An 8,319-nucleotide genomic window follows, 5' to 3' on the forward strand; every position below is an offset into this window, starting at 1 on the left:
TGATGTTGTCTGTTTGCTTTGTTTTGTTTGAGACAGGATCTCACCGTGTAGCCCTAGCTGTCCGGGAATTCACTTTGTAGACCAGGCTGCCCTTGAACTCATAGAGATAAGCCTGCCTCTACCTCTCAACTACTGGGATTAAAGGCATGCACTGCTATGTCCAGCTTCAGAGAAAAGTTTTATCTAATCTTCTGGCCTTCATATTTGTTTCTTGGGCATGGTGTCATCTCGCGGCCCTCAATTTGGCATTTGTCCTAACTTTACGACTGACCCCTTTGTCTCAACTTTCTGTAATAAGTGGATTCTTCCTTGCCGTGACAAGTGCATTCGTGAACAGACATAGCATTATGTCCTTGCCATGCAAGTAGGAAGTAGGCTGCCGATGGGGAAACAGAGGCCTGGAGCAGCAAAGAAACTTTCTCGCAGTCTCAGTGCTAGGAAATGGGGGAGCTGGAATTCTGGCCTTATCTGATTAATCCTCCAAGCAAGCAATTGCTAAGACTCAATACAGCATTTCCGTGACAGCTGTGATATTCGTATCAAGCAGCAGTCACCAGAACGTCCTGGAATTTCTTCATTCCTGTGCCTATACCTTCATGCCCAGCAAAGGCTGCCATCACCACCTTCAGCACCTCTATGATGGGCCAGCTGGCAGAGGGCTTGGCACCTCTAAATTTTAACTGGCCAAAAGTTTGACCCAGCCCAGAAGTATGTGAAGGGGAGGCTGTTGAAAGGTTCACAGGGGTCTCATTATAGACACTTCAAGTGGAACATGTCATTAGATTGGAGGCCCCCCACCTTCCCATGTGTACAGAGCATAGCACAAGGGGAATGTTGTCCTGGAGCCCTCAGTGTCACATCTCCTTCCCCCAGGGATGCAGCTAGTTCTCAAAAACCTTTCCCCTCCTTGAGATCCTTGGTGTTTCCCACACCAGGCTTGTTGGCTTTGAGCCCAGGCTATGTGCAATGATGAGGTGCCCACTCTTGAAAGTTAGCACAATTGTTTTTGGGGAGATATTTGTGCTTCCATTATTAAAGAGGGTAAGGGTGTTGGAGACAATGAAGTGCAATGGCAATCTTCTGTAGACTAAGCTGGGATTTGCTCCTCAAAGCTAGTGTTCCTGGATACCAAAATGATTTCATGGGGTCCCTATCAAAAATGATAAACTTGGGCCTAAGCTTTTTCTAATATCACTATTTTCCTTAGTGGATGGCCTCTTGGTATGGGAGGTCCTTTTGTCTATGTGTTGCTTTTATTGGTCAATGAATAAAGAAACTGGGTTGGCCTGCTAGGGTAGAACAGAGTTAGGTGGGGAGAACTAAGCTGAATGCTGTGAGGAAGAAGGTGGAGTCAGTGAAAAGCCATGGAGTCGCCTCCAGAGACAGATGTGCTGAAATGTTGCTGGTAGGCCATGACCTTGTGGTGATGCACAGATTAATGGAGATGGGTTAAATTAGGATATAAGAGTTAGCAAATAAGAAGCTAGAGCTAATGGGCCAAGCAGTGATTTCAATAATATGGTTTCTGTGTGATTATTTCAGGGCTGAGCAGCCGGGAATGAACAAGTGGCCTTCCTTCTACAGTCTCTTTTGGAAGTAGGACGTCAGGGTAGGGTTGTTCCTATAGCCTACTAGTCAAAAATGACTATGGCAAACAATCTGTTTGGTGTATTTGTGAGGAGGAGGGTTTGAAGTAGAGACCCCCATTGCTTACAGTGAAGAAAACCCCTATCTTTGGGAGGGAAAATGTGAATAAAGTGCTAGAGAAGGCCTTCACCTTGGCACATGTGTGTGTGGGGGGAGGGGTGAGGTGGGGAGGGGGCTGGAATGAGATGGGGCCTAGGGAGTCCAGAGACACCTGAAGAGCAGGTAACCCTTTCGTCCCCTTCTGACAGCCCTTGAGCCGTCCCTCCCCTATTTATGCCACTCCGGGCGAGCATTTTACAATCCCGCCGCGGCATGGTGAATGATAATCACCATGCTAACTATAGCAGCCATAATGGCCCTGTTATTGATGTGATTCGGATTCATGGGCCAGCAGCATCAGCATTGCCTGGAGCTTGTTAGAAGTGCAGAATCTCCAGGTCCTGAATCAGAATCTGCATGGTAATGAGATCCCTGGGCAGTGGAATTTAAGAAGCAGCTGTTCCGTGCATGGACAGCTGTTCTGGGAACTTGGTCAGAGTTCTCATTCCTCTGCATTACCTGCTCCCGTTGGCTGTCTTGTCGTCTCCTATTGATGACTCCGTATCCTAGATCCTAATCTGTGCCTTTGTTTTGTGGACAAGAAAGCTGGGAACTAGAGAAGTGTGTCCTACTTTGTAGCAGCCCGGGAGTGAGGAGGTGATGGGAACAGAAAGGAGAGACATGTATGGACTTAATTGGGGCCTATGGGAAAATCAAGAGTGCTCCCCAACATCCATTTCCTAGTTATATTTAGATGTGACCTGGTTACCAGATGTTAAAGTAGCCCAGGGCTACAAAAGCCAAGGGTTATGGAATAAAACTAGGCTGCTAAACACAGGGAATAAATGTTTGAGCTATGAAGTTTAATGGGACGCTTAAATGTGCCTTGCTATAAAATTGCTATCCACCTCAGTTTATACTCCTCCAGAGGTAGGGATCGCTTTGTCTCACAAAAAGGCCATTTTGATTTATGTTCCATTAGTTCGATTAGATAGTAAATCTCATGTATTGAGCTTAAATATGTCCACTCATGGGTCCCGATTGCATGCCTTAAACATCCACCTTAAACATCCACCACATCTGATCTTCCTGGCTTCTATCACCCTTCTGTAGCTGGAAGAACTACACTGCTCTGAGTCTTCAGCTCCTTCAGCTGTTTCTAATGAGACCTGGGTTCTGGCTCCCTCTCCCGCCTGTCTACCTCCCTAACTGGACTCCAGAAAAGGATTAAGTTGTAAAGATATAGAAAAAGAACCAAAAGTCTCAACAACAGCTTGGCCCCATGACTGGACACCTGGTTCCAAGTGCTTACCCCAGGAAGCTCACCTTAGAAATAAGGCCTTTTCTCATGTAAGTTCATCTGAGGACACGTTCAGAACCTGATGCTTCCCACATCCGGCAAAACCAGACAGATTTTATGCAGTTGGTTGGGTCCCTAAGTTATTCTTTTATCAACCAAGTCCTTCTTGAATGTTTTAGTCTCTTTTAGTACCTAGTATCAGATCCTCCCAGGGCAGGGGCCCGGCTGCAGTGTTGCCTATCTTCCCAGCATGCCCACGTGGTCTTTTTCATGCACACAGCCAGATATAGCTGCAGACTGCCACATCCCCTGCCAGCGACTGCTGTTACTAACCAGAGACCCTAGGTGGACCAGCAAGAGAGGGAGGCAACTGTCACTTGGTTCCTTTAGGTTTTAAGTTCCCATTCTAAATGCTGGTAACAAGACCATCTTTTTTAACTTCCTGGGTAGTTTTTGTTACACTGCTTAAACATTCTGTTGCCTAACCTACTTTTCATAGGTCATATTTTTTTTTTGGTGGCCCTGTACTCCCAACTATGGGGAATAATAAAAGTAGCAGCACGAATAACTAATATGTATTAAGTATTGAGTGTTTATGGTTTTTTTTTTTTGGTTTGTTTTTGAGACCATGTCTCACTGTGTAGTCTAGGCTGGCAGAACTCACAGTCCTCCCACTTCAACCAACTGAGCACTAGGCTCATAGTCATGCACCACTGTGCCTTCTGCCTGGACCCCAGATTAGACACAAACCCCACCAAGCCCTCATTTTCACAGAGAGGTCCTTTATTAAGCAGGGAAGCAAAGTTAAAGTGACTGCTTTCTGATTCGGGCAGAAAAACAGTGGCGAAGGGCCTTGCAGGTGTAATGTTTTTCATTTTCATTTTTGGTTTAAAAACTGCTTATGATTAGTCTTCTGACAGTAACTCAAAAGCATGTAAAATAGAATCAACCTACTTTCCATATAAACACCCAGCAAACTGCGGCCCCTCATCCACCTACCCAGGTTGGCTAGGGTAAGGGAGGGCTTGGGCAGCATTGAGAGAAGTCCAGGTGCTGTGGTGATGGTGGGGTAGTGCCTTGGTTCGCACCCCACAGGTTGCCTGCACCCCCACCCCCATAACGGAAATGGTGTAGGCCCAAGGCCCAATTCCTTGCTAGTAATTAATTTATCACCTCCCAGATGAAAAGCCATTTTATTTTATTGTGTTTGTAATTTTTGTTTTGCAACAGAAAACCCCTGTCCAGAGTCTGGCTGGAGCTGAACTGTTCAGGCTGAGGAATGGAGCAGGCCATGGACACACCCCAGGTTCCTCTCGGGCAAGTGCCCCCACCCCGAGGGAGCAAGGTCCAGCCAGGCCAGCTCGCTGCATGCTGATACATCACTTAGCCATACAGGTCTTCGTCAAAAGCTAACCTGCACAACTCCCCAGTTGCCAAAGGTGTGGATTTGGAGTTCCTGGCTAAGATGACAGAGATTTGCCAAGGTGTTTGTAAAATGGCAGGTGTAATTCTTCAGAAGATAAAAAGGGGAGGTCTGGCTTAGAATGGACTGGGATGTGGTGGTAAAGGAGGTAGGGAAGGAAGGAGAAGGAGAAGGGAACAAGGGAAAGGGGGCAGGAACAAAGGACTGCCTCTGGATAGAGTGGAGACAGATGTGGACCATAGGCAAATAGTGGTTTATAAAGGTAAAATGGGAAACCCCGTATTAGTACCTTCTCACCTGTGTACATAAAAGAAATTCAAATAAATTATTTTTTTTTAAATGGAGAGAAAACATCTTTAACAAATGATGGTGAGAAAACTGGCTGGCTATGTTCAGAATGAAGGTGGATTCCTAGCTCTCATCTTGGACAAAAATCAGCTGAAAACAGATCAAAGACATTAATGTAAGATGTTGAAACTGCCAAGGGAGAAAAAAAAATCAAGATAGAAGCACAAGCGTGACTTTCTGGGAAGGACCCCAATAGCACAGGAAATCATTTTCAGAACTAAAATATTCGATTGTATGAAATCAAAAGCCCGTGAGTACAAAAGGACACGGCAGAGGGAGAAGACACCCTACACAACGAGAGGAAAGTCTTCGCCAGCGGTACATACAATAGAGTATTTATTGATAGTTAGAATCTATAAATTAAAAAAACATTCCAAACAATAAGTGGACAAATGAATTTACACACATGTCTCAAAAGAAGTAGTCTAATATAAATGGTCAATAAATGTATGAAAAATTGTAGCGCAATGCCTGCTTTATGTGCTACACGCTACAGTATGGTTTGCGAGTCGGGCAAGGGGCTGGAGATTGAAACACAGACACACACACACACACACACACACACGCACACGCTGGAGATTGAAACACAGACACACACACACACACACGCACACGCACACACATAGAGAGACTTGGGTAACACCAAGAATGCCCCCTTTATTGTGTTCCAGGGCAGCTTATATAGGCTCTCCTTGACTAATGGCCGTGCCCTAATGCTCAGCAGCAAGCCCACCAGAAACCACCCCCCTGCCATCAGGAACTCATGAGGGTCTCGTGCTCAGAGCAGCTGCAAGCACAGGAAAACAAGTTGTTTACTCTGGCAGGCAGGGGGTCACAGGAAATTCAGGGTCTGGGGGTCCACAGTCCTCAACAAAAAATTTTCGACATGCTTAGTTATCAGGGTAATGGAAATAAAAACTACACTGAGATTTCATCTTATTCCAGTCAAGATGGCTCTCTTTAAGAGAACAAACAGCAATAAATACTGATGAAGATGAGGGGAAAGGAAGCTTTATATGCTACTGGAAGAGTTGTGAATAGTGCAGCAACTAACTAGTTATACCATTTCTGGGTATATGCCTGAAGAAATACAAGTCACCATACCACAGAGATATTAGCATACCTGTGTTGACCGCAATGTTATTCACAACAGTGCAAGTTTGCGGAAAAAGCCTATGTATCCATCAACAGATGAATGGGTAGAAAAAAGGTAACACACACACACACACACACACACACACACACACACACACACACACAATTAAAAGTAACAGACATACCCAGCTATATACCTGGAATGCTATAATAATCACTGCCCTGGCAAGATGTGCCCCACTGGAACGTTATGGGAATAACTAAACACTTTCTTATTGGCTTTAAGGTCCACTGTACAAGACAGAACTCATGTCTGGTACTGGTAACTGGCCAGAAACCTGTGGCTGGCTAGGTCGTAGGTCTAATTGATTGGCTTTTGGCACTTTGATCTTCGGGGGGTGGCTACCACCCAGCTCCCAGGTAAATCACATGGAGTCTTATCTTGGCCTTAGTTTGGCTTATTTCTAGGCAGCTTTTCTTAACTTAAATTACTTCACCTACTTTTTGCCACTGGACTTTTACCTTTCTCTATTTCTCTATATATTTTCTTTTCCTCTTATTCCACGTCTAGCTGTGACTGGCCCCTCCTTTTCTTATTCTTTGATCTTTTCCCCCAGATTTCTCCTCCTATTTATTCTCTCTGTTGCCAACTCAACCTATCCTTTCTTCTGCGTTGCTATTGGCCGTTCAACTCTTTATTAGACCAATCAGGTATTTTTAGACAGGCAGAGTAACACAGCTTCACAGGGTTAAACAAATGCAAAACATAGGCCTTAGGGGAGATCCCAATACTGTTGTTATTCTGCTAAATGAACATATTAATAAACTGTCACCCATAGATTGTTCATTGTTCAGTTCTTGCCTGAGAAGCTTCCCGTTTTAAGTCCATATATGTTATTTTTATTGTTTTTCCCCACTCCCCTCCCTCCCTCCAACCTACTCCATGTATCACTCCTTGCTCTCTCTCAAATTTATGGCCTTTATTTCTTTAATTTTTGTTTATTTATTTATTTATATTTATTTTTAATTTTTATCTATTTTTAATATTAAAAATGTCTGCCTCCTCCCGCCTCCCATTTCCCTCCCACTCCCCCTACTCCTCTTCCCCTCCCTCTCCAGTCCGAAGAGCAGTCAGGGTTCCCTGGGAAGTCCAAGGTCCTTCCGCTCCATCCAGGTCCAGGAAGGTGAGCATCCAAACTTTAATTTTTGTTTTGTATATGTATATATCATAAATATATAAGTACAACCTGTTCAGTCTACAAGTTATTTGTGTGTTTCTTACTTCAGGGCTAATCACCTGGTATGGGATAACCAGTCTTCGGGGCTCTTCCCGGGGGAAGAGTATTTCTCTAGCTCTCTTTCCTTGGTTCTTATTGTTCTTTGTCTAGAGTCGAGGCCACATGAGATTTCCTCCTTCCATGTTAGCTGACTATTGGTGTCATCCTTGTTCAGGTCTTTTTTTAAAGACAATCATGCTGATGAGACTTCATAAGTGTAGCTTTTCTGACATTCATAAAAGCCATAAGGAATCATATTATCTATCTACCTAAATTGTATATAATACATATGCTAATGTCTACATATAAGTCTATAGACTTATATAGTTTAAATGAAAATGTCTCTTCTTGGCTGGCAATGCTCCCCAAAGAACCTTAGACTATTTAATAAAAAAGCACATTAGGTACTCCATGAGAAACTCTTTTTTTTAGAGTTGTTGATCAAAGTTGTCCAAGAAGGTTCAAAAACATTATAAGCTATTGCAGTTGCTCCAGGTGGTCTCTAAGACATAAAAGGTAAATCTCTATTGCTGAAGACACCATGTAGTTTCAATACAGAATTCAGAGAGTCTAAGTTGATTTTGACCTGAAAGCCTCCTCACTGAGGACTGGCTTTCATGGTACATGAAGTGTCATACAAGCTTCCAAGGGATGAAAACAACGATACAGCTAAATGCCCATGAACTAGAACAATGACTAGCATGGCAAGCTAGTCCTAAGAGTGCAATAGTGGTACACATGCCTTGATGGTAACCAAAAGCTCTCTAATTGGACTAAAGCGTGTTCAACTAGAGGTAAATCATACCTGGTACTGGAGATCTAGTCAGAGCTAGTGAAGTCATGAAGCTAGTAAAGTCATGAATCTTGGGCGGAGAAATTACAACCACCACTTCACTAAAAGAACATAAAAAATGACTCCTTCAGCAAACGGAGAGCATGCTAGCAAGCCACAAGTAATCCAAATGCACAGAACAAGTGATTGTGTGGTTCCCAGTCCCAGTGGATCCTTCTACAATGCAATTCCTGCATCAGAGATCACAGCAGAAGAGGGGACAGAAAGATGGTAAGAGCCAGAGGAACAAGAAGTTTGCTGTACTATTTCATCCCCTAAAGGTATACTCCATGACACACTGAAGTCTCCAGCGCCATCAGGACAGATGAAGAGGTGATGGAGAGGCAGGAGAGAAGGA

This window comes from Microtus ochrogaster, chromosome X (assembly GCF_000317375.1).
Source record: "Microtus ochrogaster isolate Prairie Vole_2 chromosome X, MicOch1.0, whole genome shotgun sequence".
In the NCBI taxonomy this organism is placed as follows: domain Eukaryota; kingdom Metazoa; phylum Chordata; class Mammalia; order Rodentia; family Cricetidae; genus Microtus; species Microtus ochrogaster.